The following is a 17,538-nucleotide window of genomic DNA, read 5'->3' on the forward strand; positions in this document are numbered from 1 at the left end:
GCCTAGACTATGAGGGATTCCGTGAACCTCACAGAGAGAAACCATAAGAGCAGGGGAGAGATGATCCCTGCTTAATGTCAGTGTAGAGGGGTGAGATTTGAGTCAGGGAAACCATGAGTTCGGTTCAGGTGGAAGATAATGGAGGATGTGATTAGGCGGTAGGATTGGAAGGAAGAGGTGGGACTAAGAGACGTTTCATGGGAACACTTGGACTTGGGAGAAGAGTCAAAGATCAATCCAAAAATTTTGGTTCTATCTTGTTAAGTATTTGATGAGGATGCTCTAGGGGATTCACTGGGCTAAGTTAGAGAGGCAGGGGATGAGTTCACCTGTAGATATTTTGAGGTGAGTTGCCCAAGTTACATTTCCATGAGGATGACTACAGGGAGTGGGAGATAGAAAAGTCTAGCTCTTTGGGGAACCATGTGTGCTGGTATCATAGGCTTGTTACACCCATGGAAATAATGGCACCCCACTCCAGTACTCTTGCCTGGAAAATCCCATGGATGGAGGAGCCTGGTAGGCTGCAGTCCATGGGGTCGCTAAGAGTCGGACACAACTGAGCAACTTCCCTTTCACTTTTCACTTTCCTGCATTGGAGAAGGAAATGGCAACCCACTCCAGTGTTCTTGCCTGGAGAATCCCAGGGACGGCGGAACCTGGTGGGCGGCCATCTATGGGGTCGCACAGAGATGGACACGACTGAAGTGACTTAGCAGCAGTGAAAAGCCAAGCAGAATTATGGAAAATGTCACATGGAAAGTACTGCACAAAAGAAGGCAGGACGACCAAGAGAAGGCTGTGTGACAAGCACCAGAGGCCATGGGGGGAGTTTCAGGGAGGAGGAGGGACAGAATGGGCTAAACATCCATCCGTGGGAGGAAGGAGCAATCCCTTTTCTTTAGAGAAAAGCAAAAAGGTGTTAGGAATCGGTCCTCATACAGATGACAAGGGGGAGTAGGTCAAGGGCATTTGTACTCGGTGTTCTCTTTCTCAGAGAAAAGGCGGGGAGAGGTGGGATCATGTTAGCAAAGTAAAATATAGTCAAGCCTAGAAAGGGATTCAAGCAGGGAGACCATCCATTTCTGTAGAGAAGGAATGTTTTGGATCTACACTTTTTTCTGCCCCCACCAAAACAAAGGACATTAAAGATAATGGAATGTCAGTCTGGAGTGTACTGTAGACTAGAGCATCCTGTCAATCAGCTTTGTCTGGGAGAAGGAGGCTGAGCGATTTGGTGACTAGCTCAAGGTTACACAACTGGTCAGTTGAGATTGTACGGAAACCAGTTTTCTCACTCTTGATCCATGCTTTTCATGAACAGTTTCGAGCTGTGCTTTCTAGAGACTATACACCACTTAAACCCATATTATATCCTTTTTTATGTTCACCAGCCCCCTTACTCATACATCCTACCTCACAGCCTGTCTTCAATCTCAAAATCACCCTGGGTACATCGTGCTACTTTTCTTTCTTGCCAGGCATGGTCCACCCTTGGGCTTGCACCTTGAATTAGATTAACCCTCTGATAGGCATTTTTTTTTTCCTCCTGGATAAAACCAAGTTAAGACTGGCTGTCCGGTCATATTCATGAAATGAGCCAGCCATCGTAAGGACTGAGGGCATTAGCTCTGTGAAGTTGCTGCCACATCCCAGAGGCAGAGTTGAACTCAATGCTCCCCGGAGTGTAGCACTTAATGGTTGTCAAATGAACCTCCTTGGTGGCCCTTTTCTCTTTATCTTGATGATTAAAAGGAGCTCCGTAAATGTTTAATTCACATAAAAAAAGAGATGTTGGAAACATATTAAGAAGACCATAGTTGCTGTTTTTTTTTTTTTAAATTTTTTTCAGACCATAGCTTTATCATTTCTCAGGCTATATGAATTCTTACATGCCAAAATGAAAAATACTTCAAGCTACAAAAGTTTTAGTTATAATATGTGAAAGTTGCTCAGTCGTGTCCGACTCTTTGCGACCCCATTGACTATACAGACCATGGGATTCTCTAGGCCAGAATACTGGAGTGGGTTGCCATTCCCTTCTCCAGGGGAACTTCCCAACCCAGGGATCGAACCCAGGTCTCCCGCATTGCATGCAGATTCTTTACTGTCTGAGCTACCAGGGAATCCCTTAGTTATAATAGTTATATATGAATATAATTGTATTTTTCTCTCTCTGCATTTCAGCGTGGCTTTTTGTTGTTCTTAAATTATTTTTTAAATGTTCATATCTCTACAAAAGATACTCATGAGATGTACTCTAATTTGCCACAATGTGCTTATTTTGGATTGCCACGTTAGTGCTAGGTTTGGGCAAAAAAAATTATAAATAGCTAGCCTTTCTTTTTTTCTTTCACCTTTGAAATAGATGTTAGGATATCTGAGTAGTTTCTACTCTTTAAATAATGCACTAAGTACAATGCTTATGGACATACTCTCACACCCCTGCCTTTTCTCATTTGATTTTGAGATACAGAGAATAAATGAGACGTTCACTTGGGTTTCGCTGTCTTTTATAAAATCCAAGCCATTCTGGAGTGAAATGAAGGGAAGACGCAGGAGGTCGTCTTCGTGGGAGCGTCTGCCTTTCCCAAATGTCTCATCCTCTCTCTGTCATCCCCAGGCGATGTGCCTGCATTTGTGTGTGTAGATTTATAGTTTATCTTTATCTATGGCTTCATCTGTAGGTAGCTATTATAGCTGCCTCGCCTGGATATTGTTTGGGCCTGATAGATCTGTCTGTAGTTCATCAAAGGGGAGCTGAGTGCCTAAAAGCCATCGGGTCCAGCTGAGGATGAAATACGAGCCATCAGCCTTGGTAATGGCTGTAAAATTTCATAATTACACGGCCTTTATTACATTGCATAATGATCCTGAAGCAGTATGGAACAATTAATTAAGATTTTCAACCGTGGCTCTTTCAGAAATTAAAAGGTGCTGGTAGCTGAGAAATGGGGATCTGTCTTGTCCTAAAAGCATTAAGGATGCTTAAGACATACTTTCCTAGGCACTTCCTTTTTTGTTGTTGTTCAGAGGAACATCTCCTCGAGAATCAGCATTAGTCTCCCATGCCTATTACCAAGTTTTTATTCCAACTTCAAAACTGGTATTTTAAAAGGAATGGGAGTAGAAGAGGGCTAAGGGTCTGTATCACTCCCCAACTTCCCTTTTCTCTTCTTTGAAAAATTCTGTTCAGCCTCCCGCTATAGCCATTCATCATGTTTATGGTTGTTCATCTCTACACATTAAATAAATGCAGGCTCTGAGATAGGGGGTCAGTTAACTGCCTACTATAGTGACCAAGGAGTTTCTCTTATATGCTCTCTCATATCTTGAGGCATTAAAATTCTTTCAAGATCTCTACAGTTTTGACAGTCATCCCCAAAGGAAGACTTTACCGTTTTCATTTATTATCCCGTGAATGTGGCATGTCACGTTTCATATATACCTTTTATTTTTTTCCATGATCTCATCTTCGCACCCCATAAAGAGTAATTAAATTTGAGGACGGCCTCTAAGAGCCGCAAGGAATTTGCTACTTTTAAATCATAACAGAAGCCAAAGAAAAAATCTATAGTATCTTTGCACATGGATATGCATTTTACACATACAAATTGTTACCCATTTTTTAACTTTATTTTCCATGTCAAGGAAATTATGATTGAGATGGTTGCATACAATAAAAATACTAATGAAAAACTGGGGCAAACAAGCCCAGCATTTTTACTATGATGATTCGAAGTCACATCCCGAGCTTTCATCCATGCATTTGATAGGAAATAGATATGTTTCAAGGAAACGTGATCAATGGTATTGTCAATTTCAATGACAGAAATTTTTAAAAAGAAACCCTTAACTTCTTTGTGATTTACACAGAACTCCTGGATATTTGTTCATGTCAAGTATTATTGTTTTTAGATTGGCGATCATCATATAACGTTTTACCAATCTAAATATTTCATGGGAGACTAAAACTTCCCTTGGGCATCCCCAATAATAAACTTTCAGCAGAAAATTTGGAAAGGATTATGTGCTTCAAGGAAGAGCTGCTGCTCAGAGTCAATTCTCTTGTTGAGGCATTTAGTCCCTTAATAGGAATTTTCTGATCTGCTGTCATTCTTGTTCACACACCGAGTGTCACTGCCTCTAAAACACTTGTCATTCTTTAATGGAAACAAAATAGTCATTGCAGCCAGAGCTGCAATGTCATTTCACTACCCCTTGCTGCGTCGGCAATAGTGAAAATGACAGAGAGGCTCTCAGTAGGGGTAATTAAAATGTAAATATTGATATTTTATTATTTGAAATTACTTTCCAGTGCGGCATTTAATATCTCTCCATCTGTGCGGCTCTGTTTAGCGGTCATTTTAAGTGCAGCTCTGGGATACCAAGCAGCGGCTTGATCCCCGTTATGTCAAAATGCTTGTTGCTGCTTAATTTTGATATCTAATTAAGTGGAAAAGTACAGTCCACACTGTAATCCATGGCATCTTAACCAGCTGCTTGGGTATATTTAGAATTAATCTCCACTATGGAATCATCCTAATGTATGCAATTAAGAGTCTGCCGATGGCTAATTAGGTGTATTAGAATCAGGCAGCTTTTTTTTTTTTCCTTCTTCTTTTTTTCCCCTCCTCTTTCATTTTGGACTGTTGCAGACGTTTAAGAGTTTCTGCCTGCAGAGGTGCCTTCATGCTACTCCAGTGGAGTTAGGATGCAGTGCAACTTCCAGCTAGATTCATGCCTGAATGGTAACTCTTATTTAGTAACCTCTTGCTTGTTTTCTTGAATCAGCCTCATCTAGAAATTTCTAGGATTTCCTGGATCTATTTGCAGGATCTCAGTGACGTGAAAGGGATTGGTCACAGCATAGAGGAGAGGTGAGATGCAAAGATAAATTTCCTTCTCCAAAAGATCCAAGCAGGAAGACAGGGAGGCGGTGCAGTGGGTGCTCTTGTTCATTTCAGGAAAAGAGCCATGACAATGTGAGAGCTTTACACCGCAGCTCCATCTCCCTCCTCCATTCTACTTTTGAATGGAAGTGTCTCGAAAGAGTTATTCTAAGAGGCGTAGGTTTGCAGGTCTGGTTTGTATATTATGTATCTGTGGTAAATAGGACAGGCAGCATTTCAAGACTGATAACGATTCTGCATTCATGTGGTTGAGAAATTCCAAGAGCTGTGTTGTTTCTCAGTTTTTTTGTTTCCTGTTAACTTGGCCAGTTATCCAAATCAGGGCAGTGTAGAGAAGAAGGAGGGGAGGCAGAGAGGAATCGGAGGGGTTGCCTCTGTTGTCAGTGAGAAGATAACTGGTAGCCTCCCCGGTGGATCGTGTGCCAAGCCGTAATGACTTAGCTCTGCTTGAGCCAGCAAACACCAGCCGTGAACTTGGGAGTAAATATTCGTAAACAGATCTTCATTAGCCCCAGAGAAAAATCATGTGAGAGCCTGACTTTAAACCCAACTCTCAGGGCTAGAAATTCAGAGTTGCTGTTTTTCCTTGCTGTCTGGAGCACAAATTATGCCCGGGTTTTTAAGCATAGATGGTGATAATTTCTAATATTATTTGAATGTGGAGTTTCAGGGTCAGGGTGCTATAATTTTACATCTATGACATGCATCTCATGGATAACATATTTCTTCTACGTTCTTTCACGAATACATATGACACTTTGTTTTTAATAGCCTTCGCTGTAAATCCTTTAACTTGCATTTATGCAGAAGACCTCTTAGTTTTTTGCCTTTTTTTTTTTTTTTCCTGCCTCTCCTCTTTCTAGGGCATATGTTGGAGACACTGAATTATAGTATCTTTCTACTTAGGGAAAAATCAAGAAAAGCACACCTGAAGATTTTCTTTTTTCTTTTTCTACTTTATATATAAGAAGTAAAAGTGAGAAAAGGGAAGACATAAATTTTAATTCCATAAACAACAAGCCTCTCATAATTAGTGCTCTTGTTGAGATTTGTGTTTCTATATCGAGGAACTTAATTTGGTATGTTAGAAAAGATTTGAAGGCATGTTATATAAAATTAATAAAGAAATTAGAAGTGACTTTCTCTTAGAGATCCCAGAGAGAATCAATTCTTTATCCTTTAAGTGAAAGCAAGCAAGATGATCGCAATGTTCTGTTCTTTGGTATTTGGCAGCGGAAATAAAATTTGCACATTTTTGGGTGAGCTCAGAGAATTAACTCAGTCTTTCATGATGCCAACGTCATTCTGTGGCTTCAGGTGTGCAGATGTGGCCTTCACAAATGGAAAAATAGTGTAAAAAAAAGACTCTTTTGACTTAATACCCTAAGCCATAAGCTAGCAACTGTGCCTCTGTTAATGCAAGCAGGTGCATTGGGAGAAAGTTTGAATACTTACCTTCCTTGAATGGGCAGCATTTAATCCAAAATCAAATTAGGGTGGATAGATCATTTCTTCTTTCCTTCTAATTTTTCATTATGTTAACTTATTTAGATATATGTAAACCATATATTTGTAGTTTTATATATATGTATATGAATATGCACACCTATGTATATATTACATAATATATAACCAATTTATTTAATATGTATAAATATACATGTATATACTACAACAGCTTATTTCTATTTTATCCAATGTGTGGAATGTGCTTTTAGATTCTTCAATATCAAAATATCATGTTGTGTCACATATAACAAGACAAAGCAGCCATGGCTAACTTGCTATTTATAGATTTCCTTAATGATCGAATGCTCCCATTAAAAGTGGTTCATCTTTTTAAAAAGTTATCACGTTTCATGTGTGAGCAAAAGACAAACTCACAAAAATTTATTTTTAATTTAAAGTATATTTTGGGATCAGAAACACAGTTTAAAAATAAAATATTAGGAATTGTAAAGGAAGATAAAAAATGCCGATAATGCACTGTTGCTTTAAAAGAACAACCCAAAATTATAGTTGGGATTGTTTCTCCAGCAATTCTAAAGAGGGTTAGAGGCACATCTCTCTCTTGCTAAACTCTGACAGATGATATGCTTTATTAATAACATTGTTTAGTTTATTAAAATTTTGAATTGTAAAAAAAAAATGTATTTGATCTGAAAATTTGTGTTAGCAAAATTCATCTTCTTGAGTTTCTCACCATATCCCTATTTTAAATGAAAAGTTATGGTTTCCAAGAGACCTAACATGTGTGTCCATAAATACAGACTCTCAGCTGAATACGTATAAAAAAATGGAAAAAACAGAGTTCGTAAAAAGTAATGTGAACCAACTACCCAACTTATTAAAGGTATTTTTTGGCGTCCTGTTGATTTCCTCAAGGTCCAACCTGCCTTTTTCTTAAGTTAAACGGACCCTCCTTCACTTGCCCACAGCATTTGCCTAGGGCTGTTTCTGGCCATGCTTGTTCCTACAGCAGGTGGAAATCGGTCCCCTTCAAAATGATTGCATAAGAATGGATGTGCAAACCAGTTTGATAAACCTGAAACATGTCTAAGTGGCATTTAAATTACATTAACACCTACTTGTGCAGTCACAGTGAAAGGTCGGAACCAACAAGTACCATCTTCACTGCCGTAAATGCCTAATTTGCTGCTTTCAAGTGGGAAGCCACCTCACTCCCTCGTGCTGCCCAATGGCTGTCATGTTGCAAATACTTCTGACAAGTGAGTATTAGAATCCATTGTTCTAGAATGGACCGAGAGGGAGTTGCCATACCTGAATGCATTTTTATTGCATTGCCTTTTCTTTGCTGTTTTTGACTCAAGGAAAGGAAACTCATAATGAATAAAGAAAATACAGGATTGCTCAATCTGCTTGCCATTTTTTTAAAGTGTAGAAAGTGCCTTTGTCAGTGACTTTGGCTTTATCAAAGCCAGATTTGGAGTCTCCTAAGAATTTATGTAAAAACGGTAGAGATACAAATTTTTATTCCAGCGAGTAGAAAGAGGCAGTGAGCTTTTTCTTTCATTTGTGACCTAAGTCAGGCTTTCAGAGAATTAAAATACTAGCTCCAGATAATAAATTTACACATTGTCAAAATAATTACACAACTGGGGTAAAGTAGAGAAATTAATTACAGATACTTGTAAATAATAAAAAAGTCGTGACATGATCATGGAATCTGTTGTGAATGGTTATTTGTAAATATAGGAGAACGTAGTTAGGCAGTATGATTAAAATGTCAACTTTAATTACAAATTCAAAAAGAACTGGCTGAGGTTGTGAAATTTAGGCAGAACTTTATCAGAGTTTAAGTGGCTCCAGAGAAAATCCTATATGCTAGATAGGCACTTACAAGCAAAAAGCTTTATGTATAATCAGTGCCTTAATAAACACTTGTTGAATTAAAAAAAAAAAATATTAGGCAGTTTTTTTGTGAAGTGTTCAAATATTTGGGGGGCTGGAGCTGGTATCTGGAATATTTATTTCTTTAGCCTCCTATTCTTGTTGAAAGCCAGTCCAGGAGTTGTTAAGGAATTTTCTATCATTCATTCGTTCGGCACATATTTATTGAGCACATGCTACACGGCAGGCAGTGTTGGAGGTGCTGCGGATACAGCAAGGAGCAAAGAAGAGAAGGTCTCCACTGGTAAGAGCTCAGAGATCGGGGAAATGCACAAGAAGGATATGGATATACCTGTTGGGCAAATGTCGTCACCCCCGCTCCCTCACTTGTTGATGTCTTTACCTTGAGCTCCACTAGCCTGTTCTGCAGCTCACCACTGTCACTGCCACTGGATGCTACACAGGAACAGTGATAAGGACAGTAAGGATGGAAAGAAATATATGCACTTGACATTAGGAATTAAAGAGAACACTTAGTGATAGATCCCTGAGAGGCTAGGGGTGAGGCAGCTGGTAGGTGGTGTTGCTGTTAATCTGGGAAGTCATGAAGGTGTGGAGTTTGACATGGGGGTTGGGAAAATGGTCTCAGTTTTCAAGGTATTAAGCCATCCACAGAGCACTTCCCAGGTGAGACATTTTCAGGAAGTATGGAAGGAAGGGATGAGAAAGGCCACAGAGTGAAAGAAATTTCATCTTTTTTTTTTTTTAAAGAAATTTCATCTTGTGCCAGAGAGTTTCAGTTTTGTCCTGCAGGAGATGTGGAAGCCAAGAAAACATTTGTATCAGTGAATAGCAGAGTTAGAGTTCATATTCAACAGAATGTTTGAGTAACCACAGGTAGGACAGAAGTGGGAAACACTAGCCATAAGGATTTGTGTATCCTTTATCCCAAAAGAGAAGATGGACACCCAAACCAAAACCACAGAGGAAGAAAAGGAGACAAAGTGATGGGTCCATTTGGGAGGATGCGTCCAACCAAACACCCATCTTTCTTCCTCTGCATTTATTGGGTTGGCCAAAAAGTTCATTAGGGTTTTTCTGTGAGATGGGATGGAAAAAACCGAGTGGACTTTTTGGCCAGCCCATTGTACTCAGTGTGAGCCTTTTGTGGTACCCACCTACTTCACCTCGTGGTGTACTCCTCTTCATTTACTAAACCGTAAAGTCTGAGAGCGCAGGAATCATATCATCTTGTGTAATATTAGTATCATGGTCATGAACACAGCGTTTCATTCATCATAGACGCACCAAGTATCGGTTAATTTGAATTGTGTTAGGGTGGAACCACTAAAACCTGAATGATGCAGAACTGGACCCAAACTTTGGGAAGATTGTTCCCACCTTTCATTTTACGGGTGAGAAAGCAGGAATCCCAGGAGCTGAGTCCCATGGCTAGTTGGTGGCTGAGCTGGCACCCCATGCTAGCTGATTTACTCCCAATCCAGTGATCTTCATCAGAGGTGCTCACTATTACCCACACAGGCTTGTTTCATGTAAGCAGCTCTCCCATTTGTTATTCGGAGTCAGACAGCACTGGGGCTGGAAGATGCTTCAGAGATGTTTGGTCCTCATTTCACACTGACAGGTGAAGCATCAGCTACGGGTCTGTATTGGTTTCCTCTGCATGTGTGCGTGTGTGCACTCAGTATTGTCTGACTCTTTGAGACCCCATGGACTGTAGCCCGCCAGACAACTCTGTCCATGGAATTTCCCAGGCAAGAATACCGGAGCGGGTTGCCATTTCCTTTTCCAGGGGATCTTCCTGACCCAGGGATCAAACCTGAGTACCTTACATGGCAGGCGGATTCTTTACCATTGAGCCACCAGGGAAGCCAGCAGTTTGTTTGGGCTGCTATAATTATGTACCTCAAACTGAATGACTTAAGCATTTGTCTTATAGTTCTGGAGCCTAGAAGTCTGAGATCAAGGGTGTCTGAAGGGTATGTTCCTTCTGAGATCTATCCCATGCCTTTCTTCTAGCTTCAGGTAGCCTCCAGCATCCTATGGTTTGTGGATGATAATATTCTGTGTATCTTCACTTTGTTTTCCTCCTGTTTGTGTCTGAGTCTGAATTTCCCCTTCAGTGAAGTTGTAATCAGATTAGATGAGGACCCACCCTAATGACCTTCCTGGTCAGGGAAGCCTTTCTTCTCGGAGAAGGCGATGGCACCCCACTCCAGTACTCTTGCCTGGAAAATCCCATGGACAGCAGAACCTGGTGGGCTGCAGTCCATGGGGTCACAAAGAGTTGGACACGACTGAGTGACTTCACTTTGACTTTTCACTTTCATGCATTGAAGAAGGAAATGGCAACCCACTCCAGTGTTCTTGCCTGGAGAATCCCAGGGACTGGGGAGCCTGGTGGGCTGCCGTCTATGGGGTCGCACAGAGTCAGACATGACTGAAGTGACTTAGCAGCAGCAGCAGCATCCTAATGACCTCATTTTAACTTGATCATCTACACAGACCTTATTTCCAAATAAGGTCACATTCACAGTCCTGGGATTTTGGATTCCAACAGCTTTTGGAGGGCAGTTAACAGCTTAACAGCTGTCAACTTAACAGCAGGGGCCAAGGTAACACCCTTGGTCACCGGGAGAGATGGAACCAGAACTCAGATCCCCAGACCTCAAGGTCACTGCTCCCCACACCACAGCCTCTTCCCTCTTCTGTCACCCATAGCAGTAAACCCTTAGCTTTTGAATATTTGACATTAAAAGTTTCCTACATACTCTTTAAAAGTTTGTGGAAATGTCTACCAGCCTTAAAGATCCCCAAAGTTCAAGACAGTCGACCTGTGTTTGTTTTCAGGGTTTGACTTTTATATCAAGTATTAGACCAAAACTGATACACACTTCTTGGGAATTTCCTAAAGAGGATAATGCCTGCATATCTGGTGGGGCTGGGCTGATTCTTCTTGGACAACGGTTCTGGCTCCTATAACACACAAGATATTTCTTACCAGTCCTACTGGGGAGAGCAAGATTCCAGTAGTTTCTTTTTTTGCCCCCAAATTAGAAATGTAGCTTCACAATGTTTTTCCCTCCTCAGTATCTATCTAATTCCAAAGTAAAACTGGCAATACCCTTTTATCAGATTTTTTTTGAAGAGTCCTATTTTATATATGGTGCAGCCTTTTTTTTTCTTCATGGCCAAACAAATTTTAGTCACATCAAAAAGGAGAGTTTTCCCAGGTAGAACTTTGTTGTCTTCAACTAGTACCACACACAAAAAAAGGTTGTAAGAAAAGAAAGCTATTAGAGTTTCCTCCTTGAAAGCAGCTTCTCTATCCTTGCCTCCATGACCCCAAACAATTTGTCTTTCTTCTTGGCTTAGATGAAAGGAGAGAAGTACAGTTGAGGCCAGCTCAGAGAGGGTTGGGGAAGGACTAAGGGAATTATTTCAGCTCCTCTGGAGCCTTCAGAGATGGTAGGTAAGTGGGATTTACAAAGAGAAGCTGTACCCTCCCTGTAGATGTTCTCTGGGTTCTTATTTTGCATTCATCTGCCCTCTCTCAGGTCCTTTTCAAAGTAGGTTGGCAAGTGTTTAAACCTGCCCACTCACAGAAACAAACAAACCAACAAAAAAGTTCGTACCGTCATTTTGAGGCTTTCCAGTGCTGCCACCTGGGAATATTTTTCCTTAGCTGCTGTTACACTTTTAATTTTTTATTTAATTTAAAAAATTTTTTCTAGCAAGCTGGACTGGGAAACAAGAAACAATTGCTGGGACTTCCCTGGCAGTCCAGTGGTTAAGAATCTCCACTTGTATTGCAGGGGGCACGAGGTCAATCTCTGGTCAGGGAACTAAGATCATAGATGCCTTGTGGTGTGGCCAAAAAAAAAAAAAAAAAAACAAACCATGAAACAATTGCTGAAGAAAGCATTTCACCAGTGCCATGTGGGCATAGGGGCGTGTTGTTGCTAACATATTTGGCTGTTCACATAACCAGCATAAGTGGTTAGTGAGTGGCCAGTCAAACCTGTAAGCTTGGTGAATAGTGGTAATTGTGCCTTGGACTGGTGGATACCACCTGTTCAACTCTCTTCTCTCCTCCTTTAGTTTATCACGGCTATCCAGATCATTGTACACACAGTGGTCAGTTCTGCCATGCAGATATAAAGTAATTTTTGAATCTGAGTTCTGTCTTTCTAATTTTCACATTTATCCCATGAAACCACTATTTTAAGATAATGGCTCTGTAAAATATCCATGAACCTTACTTGGAGTATAGAAACAGAACTAAAGAAACAGATTTCTGGTGTTCCACATATGTTGAAATGAGTGATCATATTGGCAAGAAAGGGAGCGATCCCATTTTTGTCAGTTATTCTTACGTTTCACCCAAACCAACTGTGATTGAATTTAAATGCTTGAAATCTGGGTCTCAGTCAGGCTAAAAGAATAAAGGTTCAAAGGGTAGCACTGTATGTATGTAATGCTTAGGTGCTAATATAACAAAGAGATAATATGGTAGAGAGATAATAATAGAGTGATAATAATTATCTTTTATAAAGAAAATGTTTAAAAAAAATGTTGCTGATAGCACCAAAAGGATATTCCAGGTTTTCAGTTTGGCACTGGACTATTGGTAACTGTTTGCCTTGAGCCCCAACTGAGTTCTAGTCCATGAAGTTCATCTCTATGGGAAATAAAGAGAGAAAAGGTCTTTTAGGTATATATATACACACACATGTGCACACATACATACACATAAACTCAAGCCCTGTGTTTTGCGAATCATAGAAGAAATGATATGTCTGTTCCTATTTGAGAAGAACAAGTTAACTAAAAAAAAGAGTATCACTGACAAAGCCTATGGATCTGCATTTATTAATAACTAAGGCCAAACCTTTGTGCCATTGTTATGCTTTTTTCCTCTAGTTCCTATCAACACTAGGTTTATTTCTATGAGAGTTGAAGATTCCGTGTTGCTCAGTCAGCTTCTCTCAGTGAACTCCGCTTGTGATCTCAGTGAGTTGTTATGTCATTGTGATATACATGTAATTTTAGCATGCTATGCTATTCATTGAAATGTGTCCATTTTTGGTGGGACAGAGACACTCCAGTTCAAAAACTGTGAACAGAGAAATCAATGCCATGATTAAGTGATATTAACAGACACCCCAAAGATGTAAGAGGCTTGCTCTGTTTCGAGGAAACTGCCAAGAAGAAAATGCCTAGCAGGGGTTAAACCCAAACGCCTTCACGGCAGCCTATTTCTGTCAACACTCTGTTCAGGAAATAAACATTTATGCTTTCTGAAATGAAAGTGTATTTTTGAAGACTAGCCGTCAGATATTTTTTGCCCTTCACACTTTCAAATGCTTAGCCTTTTTGGTAAGTTGACTGCAAAGTGCATCAGTTTGCCAGGCTAAAAATAAATAAATAAAAGTGCTTGACAAGGGCCCACAGCGCCACTGTCAACCTCCGACGCTTCCAGGAGAAGAAAGCGAGGGACTTGGCACAAAACATGCTTTCTTCAGGCTTGTTACTTCAAGGGTACCTGCCTCTCGAGAAGCTTTTCAATCTTTCAAAATGATGTTATTCCCAAGTGTCATCTGGTTTATTTGGCGCACACCATCCTGCAGATAAACACGCTACGTAACTGTGGGTTAAGGTAGAGACTCATTCTGCCTGCAGAATGCCTGAGATACATTAAGTCGCACTGACTCTAGGGTGGAGATGAAGAGAGATCGGAGATGTCAGCAATATGCCTGGGATGGACTGGAGCTGGGGAAGAAAAAAATGTGCCATGGTATCAGTGTATTTTAAAAAGCTGTAATACAGCTGAACATTTAAAACTATAACCTGTCACACACTGAAGATTAAGATGCCGGAATGTACAAAACATGAAGTGCCCATGACACCACGGCAAAGCATGTTTTATTTCACTTGGCAAAGAGGTTTCTCGCCAAAGATAGCTAAAGGTTATAGATACGAAGGACCTCTAACTTGTAGTCCAGTAGCTATAAAACACCACTGAAGGCCCAGTAAAAGCACAAACAAATAATTATCATTTGGAGGCAAGCCTGTGTGGACCAATGGAGCAGTCATGTTTTGAGAAAATTCCTTAGACTCAGTTCACTAAAATATGCATTTTCATTTAGCTCTTGGTCACTTATGTTTTTCTACTTTGCTCAGGACTACTGATTAAATTATCACTTCATCCCTGCGTCTTTATGAGTGTAAAATAGAACTAGCACTCCTAAAGGCCAGGAAGGAAATTTTTGAGGAATTGAAATATCGTCTCTGTTTTGGGTTCAGCTGCCTTAGTGCTCAGGTGAGCACAGCCAGCTTATAACAGGGCTGTTTAACTGTTATCCAAGCATTTGGGCAGGACAGTTCTTTGTGACAGCTTCCAGATTGCAAGGGTTTGGGAGGAAAGGGTTAAAATGTTGGGATCCAGCTATTTCTGGACCAAGAAGAGATAAAAGTCCAGACTTTATTTATATTGTGTAGACCATAGGTTGTCCTTTCCCCTTTGGTTTGGCAAATTACACCTCCTCTGATCAGCTTGAAATAGACTTGAGGCTCTCAAGCGGACCTTTTGTACTATATCTATCTTTATGTGCTCCCTGACCACCCCCACCCTCCAAAAGGAGAACCTTTTCTTTACCCTTTTCCTTGTTTTTATTTCATTAAGAAGTAAAAGGCCAAGTTCGGTTCACACACACACCCACCCACCTACCCACCTACCCACCCACCCCTAGAAGGATCAAGTCACAGGATCAACCTAAAAAAATGAAGTTTTATTGTTTTGGGCTTAATTAAACCCCCCAAGAAATGTGTGAAACATTGTCATGGCTGAAAAAAAATTGTTCATTTGTAAATCACAGGGACAAAAGGGCCCCCGTGCAACTTTAAAGTTTCCGTGCACGTAAATGTCGATAGCGTGCCTGCTCCATCATCAGCACTAAATTCACATTGATGCCTCTTTTCTTCTCCGTATTGATCCTTCCATGAGAACGTAGATTTGTATCTGTTAATTAATGCGTCCTGAAACAGCGTTTGTATTAATCAGCCAGATAAGAAAAATTGGATGCCTGCATCCTCCTGACAACCGTAAAAGTGCTGGCCCTGATAAAATCGTGGACGGACCTCAATAAAAAAGTTCCTCCTTCCACTCAATAAACTAATCATCCTGCTTTTAATTATTCGGCAGAAAGATGTGTGGAGATTGGAGAATGTGTAAATCTATTTACTAACAGCAGTGTCTGGGCTGGAGAATAGGGCTGTCACAGGAAGGTGCTGCAGGCTATGCGCTCTGTCCATCTGCCGCTGCAGAAAAACTGCTGCTTGGGAGCGTGAAAAGGAACAAGGATATGAAGGCGAATGGAAATTACCCATCTCCTTTTGCTCAGAACTTCCTAGATGACTATTTTTGCGTCTATTTTAGTTACAAAAGAAATTCCTGCTTAGTCTCTCTTCTTAACTTAGGTATTTGCAGGACATCTTTTTCTTGCAGTGGGGGAATGGAAAAAAGATCAATATTTGTTTGTTTGATTTTTGGTTTATTTGTTGTAAAACATTCTCAACATGAAAAGGAAATGGAGCCACATCTACTCAGATTCGATCGTTATTTTTCTCTTTGTAATCCCTGTTAAAAGTTGTGACGTCTCTAATTCTAAGCAGACATTTATTCATGTAACCCCATATTTTGTTGACAAAGAAAGAATAGAGAAAAAGGAAAAAGAGACATAGTCCAAAAGAAGATCAGTTAAGTAATATGTAAGCAACTTGATGAAGAAAAAAAATGAAATAAATGCTTTTTACGTGGGCCTTAAGAAAAGCTGGACTAATCCCTCTTGGTGATTTTATTAAACACTTGAAGGGAATGGTACCAAATGTCCAACCACTAGTTTCCTCCAATGGGCCAGGAAATAATTTCCTTTTCTTTATCATGCTATAGTTGCTACTCTCACAGGAAACATGAATAATTTGTGATGAATAAAAATGATTAAGAACAATAGCCAAAGGTAGGAGCCTAAGAAAGCTGAACAGCAGTGGGTATTTATGATTTGGGTAATAGGTTCTAGAAAGGGAGTAATAACAGATTTTATAAGTTGCATTATGAATACTTTCTTCCTTCTGTGAAATTATTGGTGGCAGAATCTAAAATCATGGTACCATTGTCCTCAAAAACCATAGATACGGTTTGTTACCCTTGGAATTCCTGGGCATAACCTTGAAATGAAGGTGAAGTTTTAAGAAAACTTTTTTTCTTAAGGCAAAAGTAAGCAACTGATCATCAGGTTATCTCCACTAAGACTTCTTTTAGAGTCTGGGTCTAATCCCTCTAAAATTTAAATAGATATCTTTACTCCTAAGTAGGTTTAATTGTCCTACTTCATGTTTCCCTCTTGATCCACATTTTCTTTTTAATTTTTTTTAACTTGTGTTTTCTCAAGTTCAGAAGGGACTTTAAACATGTATGTATAAATGCAGACCAGGTTTAGGATTGAAGCAGTCATCCAGGTATTTCAGATAAAAATAGCATATCATATAGCTACACTTATAGAATACATATTATAAAGTAGTGTTTGGCAAAACAGAAATTAGGGTACAAGGAAATTATCTTGCTCAAGGTGACACAGCCAGTAGTTCAATGGAGCGGATACTGAAGTTTAGGATCTGTCTCTGCTCACACTTTGTTCATTGCACCTCCTGGTCTCCATTTTAACTTTTTAAATGAGTGGATCCTAATATCAAGAATAAAATGTGGCTTCTCTGTTTGGTGAGGGGACCAGTCTGCAAAGTATTCCATCCTCTTTGATACCAATAATCACCATTTAAAAAAGGAATTCATGCTAAATGTCAGTGGGGACAGAATATCCAATTAAGAAAGCTCTTTCAGGTGTAATCGTACTCAACACTCGCTGTGCTTGTGACTACTACAGAGAAATGGTTCCAGATTGCACTCTACTGTGTGGCCTAAATTGTTGTCCTTTATTTGGGGCTTCTGTTTTTTGGGGTTTGTTTTTCACTTTCATGTTTATCAAGAGCAGTTTTTGGAGATGAGGTAGTTGATAGTTTGACTTCCTATCAAACTATCAAGCCTAGTAAGAGTGGCTCAAATGGTAAAAAATCTACCTGCAATGCAGGAGACCCAGGTTCGATTCCTGGGTAGGGAAGTTTCCCTGGAGAAGAAAATGGCTACCCACCCCAGTATTCTTGCCTGGAGAATTCCAGGGACAGAGGACCCTGGCAGGCT

General features: G+C 40.1%; 1 protein-coding gene across 7 annotated transcripts in view; it reads left to right on the forward strand.

Moving 5' to 3' along the window:
- The window catches only part of ESRRG (estrogen related receptor gamma), a 693,205-nt gene that overhangs the window by 658,748 nt on the left and 16,919 nt on the right, over positions 1-17,538 (forward strand). The gene's annotated exons all lie outside the window — the stretch shown is intronic.

This window comes from Bos mutus, chromosome 16 (genome assembly GCF_027580195.1).
Source record: "Bos mutus isolate GX-2022 chromosome 16, NWIPB_WYAK_1.1, whole genome shotgun sequence".
Classification (NCBI taxonomy): domain Eukaryota; kingdom Metazoa; phylum Chordata; class Mammalia; order Artiodactyla; family Bovidae; genus Bos; species Bos mutus.